The sequence below is a fragment of the Sceloporus undulatus genome, chromosome 4, assembly GCF_019175285.1.
Source record: "Sceloporus undulatus isolate JIND9_A2432 ecotype Alabama chromosome 4, SceUnd_v1.1, whole genome shotgun sequence".
Taxonomy (NCBI): domain Eukaryota; kingdom Metazoa; phylum Chordata; class Lepidosauria; order Squamata; family Phrynosomatidae; genus Sceloporus; species Sceloporus undulatus.
The window spans coordinates 98700506-98715015 of record NC_056525.1 but is presented as its reverse complement, the minus strand read 5'-3'; the positions used below and the strand labels follow the sequence as shown (position 1 = coordinate 98715015).

At 38.6% G+C, this 14510-nt stretch overlaps 1 long non-coding RNA gene across 4 annotated transcripts in view; it reads right to left on the bottom strand.

Annotated features, from left to right (window-relative positions):
• Positions 1-14510, bottom strand: part of LOC121928911 — a 180472-nt gene that overhangs the window by 93818 nt on the left and 72144 nt on the right. The window contains exon 2 of one of the 4 annotated variants that reach the window (XR_006103594.1): positions 8394-8523. The exons of the other annotated variants lie outside the window; for them this stretch is intronic. This is a non-coding gene — a long non-coding RNA (uncharacterized LOC121928911). The remainder of the gene's footprint in view (positions 1-8393; positions 8524-14510) is intronic. 4 annotated transcript variants of the gene reach the window in all.

Sequence of the window (14510 nt, the reverse complement as noted above, 5' to 3'; positions counted from 1 at the left end):
TTCTTTTTTTCCTTTTACAGAGGGAGGAATGCTAATGGATAATTGAAAGGGAGAAACTGAATATTTTACTCAGGAAAGGATATTTTATCCATGTACATAACATGTTCATTAAAAAAGAAGGTCTGTCTAATTTGGTTTGGAAATGCAAAACTAAACTCGCCATACTCTGAAGATGTTTATTGGATGTTTGGAAAGAGAACAGTAGCAAATTGGAGAATATGGAAAATTGGAAAAGGGGGAAAGGGAAAGCATATTTTGCTTTGATTAGTAGGTCCAAGCACATAAAATCTGCTGTTACAGATTTAGGCTGTTGTTATTTAGGCTGGGGGGAATGCATGATCTATAATATACCTTGTGGCTTGACATATCACATACTTGAATACTCTGATTTGCATCAGGTAACCCTGGAACACATTACTGAAAGTTACTGCTTACTTTGATACGCTTCCCTATATCTTTGCCAAAGATAGTGCTAGCTTCCAGCTATTATTGAATGTCCTTGGAAAACAGTAAAAGGTTTTATATGTATTCAAGTCGTAATCTTTTTGTTGGTAGTAATGACAAATCTTGGGACTAATGATGGACCTTTTCTTTCTTTGTGTGTGTGTGTGTGTGTGTGTGTGTGTGTGTGTGTGTGTGTGTATGATTTCAACATCTTAGTTTTTCAGACTAAGCTCCTCCACCCCACCCTCAGTTGGCAGAAAGCTTTATGGAAACAGTCCTGAAACAGGGACACAAAACTGTGTACTCTTGTATGAAGAGCTCTTGGCTCTGCAAGGTAAAATATAGATGTGGAATTCATAGCTACAAATCTTAGATTAGAAATTGCCTTATTGGATTAGACTGGATCAATTGTTCCATTGTTTGACCCTTCACTAAACAAGCCACATTATTAGGTTATTTAACCTGGAATCAATAAAACAGCACAATTCCTTTCTCATTCATTAGGACAAACTAGAATCACTAGTCTATAGTTTACAGCCCATTCTGAATATTATAGTTAACCACTTCAGCCTTATGCAGCCAACACCTAACAAAATACTGTTTTTACAGTTGGAGAGAGTGTATTTGCTCCCATTCTCTCTGTACCTGTCTTCAAAGGTCTTCTACGTAATGCCAAAATGAGTACAGTCTGTTCACACATTGATATAATTTACATGGACAGGCTCTACACAGGGAAAGTTTATACATCCAGAGACACTATGCAGAAGAGCTCAAGAATATATGAAGGCTGACCAAACAGGTGTGATCCAAAGCAGCCTTCTCTCTTCTGCACATTTTTTTTAAAGCCATTGTGAAAGGTTAAGCCACAGTAAACTTTTGATATTTTACATTTGTAGATACATGTGTACATTCTTTATCCTAGCTGAATTAATTTGTGTCCTTAGTCAGTAACTGTTTCATTCACTTTGGGAGGAAGAAGCCCCTGAAGTCATGTTCTGCTACCGAGTTAACGGCTGAACTCCATGCTGCATGCCAGTACAAGAAACCAGACCTCAGTGAGTGATGATATTTCTATTTATGGAAAACAGGAAGGACAGGAAAAAACACACCATATGTTTGGATTCACTTCTCTGGTGCGGAGAAAGAGTGAGTGGTAGAACTAGGAATGAAAAGCAGAGAATTTGAATGAATTCTCCCCCTGTCACCTGCTTTCACATTCCATGTCAGTGGTATGGAAACGGAATTTACCATATAAGAAAATGGTGCCTCTGTGTAGTTTTGGTTTGGTTCCCTATCTTTGAGTTTAACTGATTTATTTAGCACTAACTATGGCATTTACCATATAAGAAAACAGGGTGTATGTATGCATGTTTTGTTTCCATATCTTTAAAATTAACATAAGAATAACTTTAAATGTATTTAGAACTAGGGCTTGGGCACAGAGGTGTTTGCTCTTTGCAAGTTCTAACGTTTTAAAATGCAGATATGAACTATGTTGACTTGCATTTCTGATCGGGACTAAAGTATGGAACAGATTGCAGCTACCAGAGCTGTGTTTTGGATTCAGATTCAAGATATGTTTCAGTTTAACTAGGGCTTCTCTTACATTGTCTAAATCTGAAACAGAACAGTTCTGAAGAAGTGATAACAATCCCAAACTGAAAGGACATTGAAATACTTGTCCTCAAGCTATCCATCTAAGGAAAATGCAATGGTGGGGAGGGAGAAAGGGGGCATAGTTTTGTTATTGGCAGCTCTAGCTTCTAATCATAGTGAACTGTTTTGAAATACTTCAGCCTTAGTTTAAGGCAGGGAAGGATAGAGAAGACTTAGAAGTAACATATTGCAAGACTGAGAGTCCAATGTTCTTGGCATGTGTATCTATCTGTCTGTCTGTCTAGTCTCCTTTTTTCCAGGCATGGGTGGATTCTTGTAGCATCTTATTATACAAATGTTTTTTAAAAAAATTGAACAAATGAAAATGTTAAAAAGCACACAGTTAAAACAATTTAAAGTAAGTTAAAAACATTATTAAATAGGTAAAATCACAGCAGACCACATTAAAAACAACCTTCTGCCACATGATTTAAGAACTAAAGTCCTGTCCTAACTAAAAAAGGCTTTTGTCTGCCAACAGAAAGAGAGCAAAAGGGGAGAGAGGAAGAAAGCCCGCTCCCCAAATCTTAAAACCCAGGTGTATAAAAAGATAAGAGTTTTCAGATAGTCTAGTCTCAAGTCATTTAAGATTTTAAAGTCATAATGAATACTTTTAATTGTTTTTTGTGGGTTTTTTTAAAGCTTGTGGCCATGTGCTAGAAGAGTTTCTTCCTAACATTTTGCCAGCATCTGTGGCTGGCATCTTTAGAGATGTTTGGAAAATGGTGGATACTAAAGACCTTCTGCTTCCATCCAAGACAGATCAGGCTGTTTTATGAATGGCCAGATAGGGGTCCAAACCAAATCTAATGGCCTGTGCACATGGCTCACAGCTGTCCATTACAATTCACAATTCTAAGAAAGTTGAGGTACAGTCCTTGGTGCCAACAAAACACAAGAAAACACAACAGCAACACATCAAAATGCTTTTAAAAGATAACATTCAGAAATATGCATTTTGAAAGAAAAGATGTATTTAAATGTCAATGACCATACAGAATGTCATGCTTTTTTTTTCCCAGTGAAGGGGCAAAATGAAATTGTAGCTCAATGCAGGCACACAGCGGAAGAACTACAAAAATGAATACATGCAAAAATGACAAAGACTATATGGCAAAAAATGCTCCCTATCGCCTTCCTTCTGGTAGTTTTCCAATCAGTTGCTATCTCAAAACATGGTTATTGTCTGATTATTCACCTTCAGCATTCATTCCTTGCCACTCAGCTCATATTGAGGAGATCTGTAGTCATGTGCAAAATGAACTCATTGTAAATAAGTCAGTATCTGCTTATCAGAATCCAAGGCTCAAGCCCAAAATAACTGGATTAACATTTAACTGTGCTTGCCATGCTAAATGAAAAGAAAAAACATGTTACAACTCTATTTGAAGTCCAAAAACGAAGAAGAAGGAAGCACCAGCTGTGGTGGGCAGGTACAAGGTCAAATCCTATTAACTAAATAGATAATTATACTCTTTGTAGACTACAGGTCTAGGAAAGTAGAGAGTCCCTTCTTTTTGCAGTGTTGTCATTGCTTTTCAGTGTCTAAGTAGTCAACCTGACCTTCTCTACCACCTTTTTTCTGATATGGGTGCAATCTTCCTTTGACATGTAGAGCTGAGAAGTGTTATTAAAGAAACACAGCACAGCAGGAAAATAAGATACACTGATACACTAGAGTTTCTTCAAGGAAGTGGCAGTAGAAAGCTCAAAGCTGCTAAGAAATCACTCTTTACAACATCTTGTATGTTTAATGATTTACATTTTGGGACTAAAAGGTTTCAGCATGAGTTTTGTCTGTGTGTGGTAATTCGGTCCCCTGTTACTGATAGCACTTTCTAGTGTTAAGCACCTGTTGGCTGCAATATTTCCTCAGAGTGTGTTCCCATATTAGTCTGCTTGCTGTTCAGATATGCTTCCCACATCTTGCAATCATTATTGTACTCGGGAGAAAAAGGAAGGGGCAAAAGGACATGGTTTCAAAGTGTGTTTCTGCCCAATTCATTTTGACTCTGTTTGGAGACCAAAGCAAAGCTTTATTGAGGCACGTCCTTCCTCAGCCATTCATCACCACTAAGCTGAGATATAACCAGCAATAACATGGCTTGGGATAGATTAGCAAAGCCATCTCACTTGTCATACCTTGTTTGGGCTTCAGAACTGTCCCATTTTTTGGTTATGTATTATACTATTGAAAAAATATCTCAGGCACATTTTTAAACATTTTTTTAAACTGTCAGCTCAACTCCTGTAAAAACTTCACAATGCCGGTAAAATCCCTCTGGAAACTATATTGGGATACAGAATAGTCTAATAACATGGTCTTGTAGAAGGAGTAACTGCCATTGCCATCATATCAGCAGAGGCATTCCAACTCCTGACCTGGAGCTGCCCTGACTTCCTTCTGTTACCTGGACCTCCATTTCTGTGCTGGGACAGCTGTCTGCATGTGTGTCCTACTTAATAACTTGACATGTCCGTCACCTCTTATTAGGTCAGAACATGTCACTCAGTGGTGATCACATTGCTGGGCACATAGTTCTGACTGCAGAATGTGCTACTGGCAACAGTGGCGGACATACAAGATAGCTCAGTGAGATGATGTGTCTGCAGACAGCCACCCCAGCATGGGAACAGAGGGCTTCCAGATTGTCTCTAAAGATTTGGGATAAGAGGTACATTTCAAAAATTCATGTCCTAGGGGCTGAATGTGCTGGATGTCATCTCTTTGCATCAGAACTTGGATTTGAACCATATGTCATATGAATGGGACACCACCAAAAGTGGAGGAAACAGTTCTTTTGACCTGTGTGGACAAGGCCTTCGTCATTAATTCCATGGTCTTCGCCATTCCTAGTGTAAACATGTTTGAACATTCAACACAGTTCTTCCAAGGAAGTATGTTCCTCTGTCAAATGGTGTTTGATGAACATCTTGATTCAAAGGCCTGCATTGTATCTGGAATGCCAGTGTTAACTACTGCCTTCTGCTTCATGACAGACACAGACAGAGCCTAAGTAGAAGGACAGACTCCCATCTAATTTCATTTTATTGTGTTTTATTTGCAACTATCTGCCATTTTTCATCTAAGCAATAACTATACAGTATAGGATGAAACCACTTCACCCCATATCCCCTCCTCATTTGTCCTTGTCTCTCTCTTTCTGGGAAAGCCTTATAATTAAACAGTTAATTGACACTTGAGTACTCTATCAATACAAATATTTATTTTCTGGGTAAAGCTCTGACTTGCCATTGCTTCCTGAATGTCCTGGTCAACTACCAGTCTGGAAAGATCCTGGTTCTGCACACACATCTCCAGACTATCTTCTAGTTGACAGGGTCAGAATTGGACTGTGAAGAATGTTTGTCCTATTACAGCATTTGAACTAAATTCATGTTCTGGAAGGACTTAATCCCTGAAGCAATGAGATTTTTTTTTTTTTAGAAACACATATCTCAATCAAGCATTGTAAAAATCTCAGGAGAAGAAAGAAACATTGGAGATTATCACATGGGAGGAAAGCATCCTTCTCCCGTGCTTAATTCACATTAGTAGTGCAATTGGGAGGAAACTGCTGCTGAGGGAGGTCGCCAATGAAAACCAAAACACAGGGTTGCAGGAAAGGCCACAACTTTATTCAACCAAACCAAACAGGGGTAGGGTTGGCCCCAGAGCATAAGGTCTAGATCTGACATCAATCAATCCCTGGTTGGTCGATGAACCAAATTGCTTGATCACAGCCAAGCTTTGGGATGACATAGGGGCAAAGAAAATGCCCTCTCAAGACATGCAATTGGTCAATCGCATGTTTGCAGTTGAGAGATGTTTAATCAATGTGGCCCCCTCAATGGCCACACCACATGTCCTCAACTGTCCCGGGTCCCGAAGGACTCCCGATCCAGTGCTAAGCAGCCCTGGAAACCGCCCAACAGATCCAGGACCTATGCAACCACCACAGAAGGCTGTTCCAAGCAGGAATGACTTCCACCAACTCTACAAAACCAAACCAAAACCAAACGTAGAATTCCGAACAGGAGTCCATATGTGGGTGAACATAACCAGCAAAGGCTCCGGATTTCCACCTGCCCAGTCTCTTGATATATTCAACTGGCATGCTGTATTCCGCTGCTGAGGTTGATGCGCCAATATGAAAGGAATGTTCCCTAAAGTCCTCAGGAGGGAGTCCTAAATGTTGGATGGCCATGCACAGCACTGGCACCACTTGGAAATGCATCAAAGGGGATCCATTCGCATGGCAAAATAAAGGGCCATAAACCTGAGGGCAAACTGACATAAATTTGCGCAGTGCCCATACTGTTGGGAGCCCCAGAGCTGTCTCAGAATGATGATCGATCTGTGACCCAGGCCCCGGCAGAAGCAGCTCCCCCCGGCAGCAACCAGGCCGGCCCTGATAAGTCAGGGCGGTCCCATTTATCACACACACACCCTGTGCTTATCTGGCTCTTTTTCCATCTGTAAACAGTAATGGTCCCGTCATTTGGTATTAACGGGAACTCCTGTTAATACCCGATGACAGGTCCATTACTATTTACAGGCAGTAGAAGAATGGGATAAGCATGTGGGGGTTGATAATCAGTAATAACACAAATTAAGCACAGGAGAAGGATGCTTTCCTCTCCTGTGTGATAATCTCCACAGTTCACTAGACTAGCCATCATGGCTGGATGAACAGGTAAGAAAGCTGAAAGACAAAACTCTCAAATTTCCATGCACACCAGTGATCTAAACAGCTCCCTTTGCTGCAAAAGCTGTTTGAATCTACACCAGCTCCCTGTGTTTCAAAAACAGGGAGAGGAAATTAACTAATTTTTTTACCCAAGATCACAGACATGGATCCTTTCAAGATGTCCTCATAATTACAGAGACATTGCGTCCAAACTAGATTGCACTGATCAGGGCAGTTGGAGGATGGGCTGGATTGGGGCCACATTTAGGCTGGATTGGGGCCACAGCAAACAGATGCACAGATCCAATCCAGCCCGCTTCTGCCCCATTTTCCATTTTGGGTGTGGAAAAAAGCTGCCCATTTGTCTCAAAGCTGGCTTTTCACCAGCTCCAGGGGCATTCAACACCATGTTTCTGGTAACTCGGAACCTGGCCAAATGTAATCACTTGATAGCATTCTGGGTTACTTGGGTGTGTGGTGCACTAAACACATGCCCCCAAGCTGCATGAAGCCAGCTTTACTGAGCTGTCTGTTTTGCCCCATTGTTTAGTGGCATTAGTCTTTGGTTCCATAGGTTCTGGTGCCAATATCAGACATTTTCCCCTGTACATCTGAATTAATTGTTCCATATGGTACAACACTGTTCACAATTAGTTGTTCATATGCTGTCTTCACACTCAAATATTTTAAAGGAAATTTTAGTTAAATTTGCTCTTTGATAGCAGTTACACTCTCATGCACTGATAAATAGTAACAGAACCTGTATGAAAAAGATATGTCAAGTTCTCTTATGAAAACTTTCCATATTGTTTCACAGTACAATATTTTTATTCTAGGAAGAATCAATGATAATAAATAACCATAAAAGAAAGATGCAAAGTTCTTTGAATGAAAAGATGGAGATTTTGCTTATTGCTAGTAGATAATGAATCTCATAATAGATTCCAATACTCATAATACATTTTCATGACAAGAAATAAATAGATTGCTCTAAGATTTACTCATTGCAAATGTAATCTTGATTATTTGATTAATTTTATTTGCATTTTACTCCTTGAATAAATTGAAGAGCTATTGTCAATTAGTTTATAGCAGGGGCAGACAAAGTCTATCCTGGGGCAATACACATCCAAAGTGTTTTTGTGGTCCTTGACAGACAGCATTCCTTTTTATTTATTTATTTTTGGCCCCAAAAGGTGAATTGTTGGTATCCAGAGGCAAAAAATTGATTCCTAAGCCCACCCCAGTTGGCCACCCCTAGTTTACAGGTTTTAGTGTCAGAGCTCATCAAACTGTAGCCAGAATTGTTTCTGCAGAATTTTTGCAAACAATGTTGTTAGGGATATTTGAAACAAGGAAGATATAATATATCAGATAAAGATTGCAGCCAATTACAACCACAACAGGTTAACATTTCTTTAGAGCAAGATGTGAACTAATGATAATGAGCTGGGGAGGAGGAATCAGCTGTCACCCTTATTTTGGGTGTGTAAGTCTTGGGCCACTGCCAGAGAGACATAAGATAGGAATGGAATGTGCTGACTCTCAAATACAGTACAAAGTGAAAAAGCAATCAAATGAGGTCTGGATTTGTATTTCTACCTGTTGCAGTCTCTCCTTGTCTGAGAACATCTTGGCAATTCTGTGACCTTGTATTTTCTTTAGGAATGAAGTAGCTGCTCAGTTTTTCTTTCTCCTTCCTTTTACAGCATCTGCACTATATTCTTCTTATCTGTGTATTGTCAAAAGGAGATGCTTTAGACACATAACAACACTGGGGCCAAATTAATAATATTATTTTTTGTCTTCTCTGGTGCGTGTGTTCTAATGCATCCCTTATATATCTGAAATGGGGTGCTTTGCCTTGACATGAAAGCAGAGAGATCAGGTTGTAAAGGAATCTCAGAGGAGCAGAATAAAAAACAGCTGTTATCCACTTGTATTATTTCCCCCACCTTCCTTACTGCTTAAGAATTGTAAGATAATGATGTGAAACAGTGGGCTGCCTCCAGCCATAAGAGCTTTTTCCACAAAACTGAGATGCCATGTGTTTGAATCATGACACCTTTCCAGTCCCTAATGTGCTCATTTTGGCTCTTCTCATGGCTGCTGGTTGCTTAGTGAGCTGATAAATGTGAAGGAGGAAAACCACCTTTGATAGATACTCAATTGGACATGCCAGTTGGCAAATCTCCTATAAGTAGCCCACTAAAATTAGGAGCAAAGCCTGTAGGGTCTTGTGATTTTGTTCACAACTGTGAACAAGGAATAGCTGTTCCTCCATATCTAACTAGAGAGTACAAGGCTGGTCAGAATTAATCAAGATGCATTGAAAACTGTTACAGATGCCTTGAAAGAAAGGGCATACTTGGGAGAATATTTCACTTGGTTAGGCTAGGAATTGAAAAAATGCCCGTAAAAAGTCATTCTGCAGTAGGAATTTGGGATTGCAAGTGAAGAGGCTGATACAGGGTTCATTCCTCTTCAGTTCCAGACTGTTCTCAGAGGTTTCACAGCATTTGCCTAGACTGACAGGCCTAAACTGCATTTAACTCCCAGAGGCAACCTTTCAAACTGCAGATGTTGCTGTGTGACTGCAGTAGAAGTCATCCATCTCTCCCACCCCACATCCAATGATTTATGGGCTCAAGATGGATCAACCAGTGGAGGCCATAACTCCTACCTCTTTGCAGGAGAGGATGGTCATTTCCTCCTTTTAATGAATTATAATTGTTAGCGGATACTGCTTGAAATTTGTCTCTTTTCTTAAAGGACAAGGGGGGAAAAACACATGTTGGATTCTGCTGAGGACACATGTAATAAAATATATTCAGAACATAAGATTCCTTTCCAAAGAAATCAACATTTAGTCCACCACCCTGACTTGTTGTGAGGGGTGGCATATTTAAGTCAACAACACTAGAAGTCCCATGAAAATACACTTTTTTCATGGAAATCTCAGTTTCCTCTGCAAGAAACCATGACACTGGGAACAGGTCGATTTACAACACATTTTCACTTCACTTTCTGGTCCTCTATGGAATGTGCAGGGGCCAAATCCTGTAAAAAAAAGCATTCAGTCTGAATTCTAAATAAATAAATAAAAGGAAAGGGAAAGGGAAAAAACTTTTGGTTTCACAATTTTAATTTATGGGGATTGCCCTGTTCATCATTAATATTTGTGAGGCTTGTTTAATACGTGACTTCCAAATGCTGCCAAAGATTTTATCCAACACATCTGTTTGTGTCTATGAAGCTGCAGCACCGAAGAGCTCCAGGCACAATGCACAATGGAAAATATTAAAACACTGATGAGGCAAGACTTGAAGTCTGAGGATTGATTTCCCTAGACCATGTATATATCAATAGGATTTATGTGTATTCTACCTAAATTTGTTAAATTTAATGGAAGAAAGAAGCTTGCTAACTATGCTTTGAAGGAGGAGGAGGACAGGTCAGAAACACACCCTGTATATATTCTTCCCCTACAATCTGCATATGCCATCACCTACATTCCAAGCTATCCCAACTACACCAACATGAAACTTTGAGGAGGCATGCAATATTTGTGTAAGGAGCAATGTGAAACAAACAAGGAACCATCAAAAGACTCGGTGAATAGCCTTGAGCAAATAGAAGATCTCTAACCTAACCAGCCATGGTAATTAAATGAAAATCAAAATTAGATAGTGTAGTAATATATATATGACACATTCAGACTAGTTCCAAGACTTTATGTAAGACAGAAAATATATAAATTATTACTTTCTAAAAAATAACATAATAAAATAATTGGAGATTTTAGCCTCATATGTACATTTTATTTTTATATACTTTATTAAGTTATCCATATAAATTTACAAATCACAAACATCAATTATACAAACAAATTATAATATACCTCTAAAATAAACTCATCTAATATATTAATATATATCTAAATGAGATTGGTTTATTTGGTACATTTCAATTAGTTCCTTAGGACCAGGAGATTCCCACTCCTCTTTCTTCTTCTAACCCTCCTCTTCTCTACATATGTATATTTTATTAATGGACAACAGATTGTTCTCTTATGATGCCATGAAATAATTACCATATGCCAAACATGGAGATTTTTTGGAATAGGAATCAAAACTAAAACAGCAAGCAAAGTGATTCTGCTTCAGTGGTTTTCCAACGTGTATCTTTCAAACATCCCACGAGGGATTAAAAAGCAAACTAACAACATTTCTCCCAAGAAATATCTTGCAAAGAGAACACAGTAGGATGGAATTTCCAGCATCTTCCTGCCATTCATCTCTGGTGTGATAGGAATTGCAACAGAGATCCTGCTTCTGATTGCAGCCTCATTTGCTGGTAGGAGAGGATTGGGAAAATCACTGAAAAAGACCTGTATTGCTTGGAACCATTCCCCGGGAATTTAAAGTGGAAATCAAGATGGGCATTTACAATCAATAATGGGAGGGTGTGTTGAATGACCTGCCTCATACTGCTTGTTATACAATGTGTGGACTTCACACTAGGGCTTCTTGATGTTTCCCATGCAACTGAATTAAGGTGTTGCTGAAGCAATATCAAAGGACTGAATCTTCATTGAAAAGGAAACTTTTCCCAAATATTGTTCCTTAAGCTAGCATTTTATGCAACATATTGACTGAAATCTTGTTATATGCCAGTATACTAGAAGGAGTGTAATTCTCCAAATGAGATAGGCCCTATCAACATTCTGCTGATATGGTGCCACTCCAGTCTTGGGGAAGGAAATGGTACTATGCGAACATGTAGATCAACTTTTAAGCCATACCATTGCATGTGAGGTTAATAAGAAATCACTTAGGTAAAGTGGCCTTCAGTACAATGGAGCCTCCATATTCATGGACTTGTCATCCATGAAGTTCATCATCTGCAAACAGCAAGCCCCCATTGTCCCTAGTGGAAGAGCATGCATGCAGCTGCACTAGTGGGAACAGGTGTTCCATAACACCATTAGGGAAAATTGAACTTGAGGTCCCACATTGTTTGGTATACGCAGGGGGTCCAGAATGGATACCAAGGTCTGACTGTAGTTCTTTATGCAGGTGCACACCTGTTGGTCTAACCCAAAGTTACTACAGGTACAGCACAACAGCATTCTTTTATTATTTTCATTATTTTTATATCCTACTCTTCCTTTATAAATTTCAGATAATCTTTATCTGGTTTCAGCTTGCTGGGTCACAGTTTTAGTTGCCCAATGTTGTGTGATATAATGGAGTACTATAATGCATTACATAATAAAACAATAGGCCCTTGTTATCCACTGGGGTCTGGTTCCACGACCCCCTGTGGAATACCAAAATTGGCTCTAGTCACATTAAATACAATGAATAGTAAAATGCTGTCCCTTATATAAAATGGCAAAAACAAGGTGTGCATAGTCATGGATGCTTGAATCCATGGATAAAGAATCTGTGGATATGGAGGGCTGACTGCTTTCCAAACAGAAAATGCATTTTTTGGTAGCAAATAATAGTATTATTATCACTTCTTTCTCTGAGCAATTCATTACTTAATACGAATTAAGGCCTTCCACTTTTGTGGGCTCAGCATTCATGGATTTGATTATTTGCAGTTTATTTTGTTTTGTTTTATTTTATTACCTGCATCCAGTAGAAGTGGAGCAGCGGGGACCATTTTTAATAAGGGCATAATGCATCATAAGCTTCTCTGTAGAGAGCCTGTGGTGGTCATTTTTAATAGAGGCAAAGTCTTTTTTAAAAATGGCCATGATTACTCCACCTCCATCAGAAGTAGGTCATAAGATCAAGCTGGAAGACCTAGAGTTTCCTAAAGAAGTGTTATCAGGTGAGAAAAATAGCTTTTGTGATTATTATTTTTATTTTAGTGTGTGAAGATAGGGAGGTTTCCAAGCAGCACCAAGAGTAAAGAGGGTCCCAGAGAGAGCCTTTCTTTCTCACTCCACCTAGCCACTCCCCATTTGTGCAGTGCTTTAAAAAGCTATTTTTTCAGAGACAAGCTGGAGGCAGGTTTCCTGCCCACTGAAAATTAGCGTTGCCTGATTGAGAAATGGAGAGAGTTCCAGCACTTTTCATGGTTGCGTAGAAGAAGGAATTTTAGAAGGCACTGCTTGTCTTGCAACCAGGGAGCAAGCAACTGGTAGCTTTAATGCAGATGGAATATGTAATAACAATGTAATATAGTAATAAATTACTATATTACAATTTGGGGCAAGTAATAAGTAATATGCCGACATTCTTTTTTTTTTTACAAGTAATATGTAATAAGTAATCTGTTACTTTTCAAAGGAACATTTTACAGCTATTCAGGCGTCCTACATGAAATAGTAAAGTTATTCTGAAATTTTCTGTGCACAGAACCCATGATTGCACAATTAGGTGGGCCAGCTTTCAAGAAGAGGTTAAGGTCATTTCAATCAATGTTTTGTCCTTCCTCTTATGTGCAGTGCCTGAACAATCCTTTACTTCAATATCTGTTTCCAGAAGCTGCTCATCGCTATCATTTTACTAACATTGGTGGGAGAGAACCCATGCTATAAGATAGCTCCAAGGGGCCAATCAAGGATCCACAGAATAGCACTTAAGACAGAATTTGATAACAAGTTTGTTGAAGGGATGATGGTGTAAGTCCTTCAATGGCAAATCTACATCTGGAATATTTAATAGATACTATTAAAACCAAAGACGACATTTGCTGGAAACTGGGATTTGCTCTGAAATACCAATTTAATATAGATAATTCTTTGTGATTTCTGAGCGGGATTTAATCAAAGCTTTATCAGCCAAGCTTTGTTAGCATTAATTGGGTCTTCTGGAATGTGGGAGCCTACATTGGCACAAATAGATGAGCTGTGGCAGCAGAAAATCCTTAAAGGTATTACTGGATGGCCAATGAATGAATTTACTTATACTCAGTCCAAATAATTTTAGACTGAATGATAGAATATTCTACAACAGTTTGATTAGAAATATTCAAATCCTTTAAAACTACTTGTGCTCTATGTCTGTTCATCTAAGTTATATATCGCAGGTATTCACTGTTGAAAAAATAGGGTACACTGGGTTGCACCCATTTATTTACTTATTTATTAACAGTATTGCTAAACCAATCCCACCCACAAAAAAACCCATTAAAACAAAACAAATAAAGGCTTTTTAAAAATAGATCACAATTATAATAGCCAAACTTTTGAGGGAATAATACATTTGCCTGTCTGTTTGAAATGCAACAAAGATAAAACCATCCTGATTTACCTGAGAATGGAGTTCCTCAATGAAGGTACACCTATAGAAGTTGCTTTGTTTAATTTATTTTTTGTAATAATTATGATCCTGTTGGTTTTCCCAACTAGAGTAGAGACATTCAATGAATGGCTGAATTGTAAGTCAACACATAGGTAAATCTGAGTGTTGCTATGAGTCCGCTTACCAACAGAATTCAGGTCTATACATTGATATACTGTCCTCTATCCAGAGATCTCAGAGCAGTGCATAATAAAGCCAAAAGGGCAAATTTAAAACAGTGTAAGTAAACAAACAAATAAAAAAAGATTTTAAAAGGCTCAAATACATTAAATAATTTATCAAGTTAAAAAAAATAAAACCAGTTAAATATTTATATCAATTTGAATCCACATACCTGTGTGGGTTGAGTAAACATCCATGCTTTCACTTGGTACTGGAATAACAGTAGTGTTGGAGA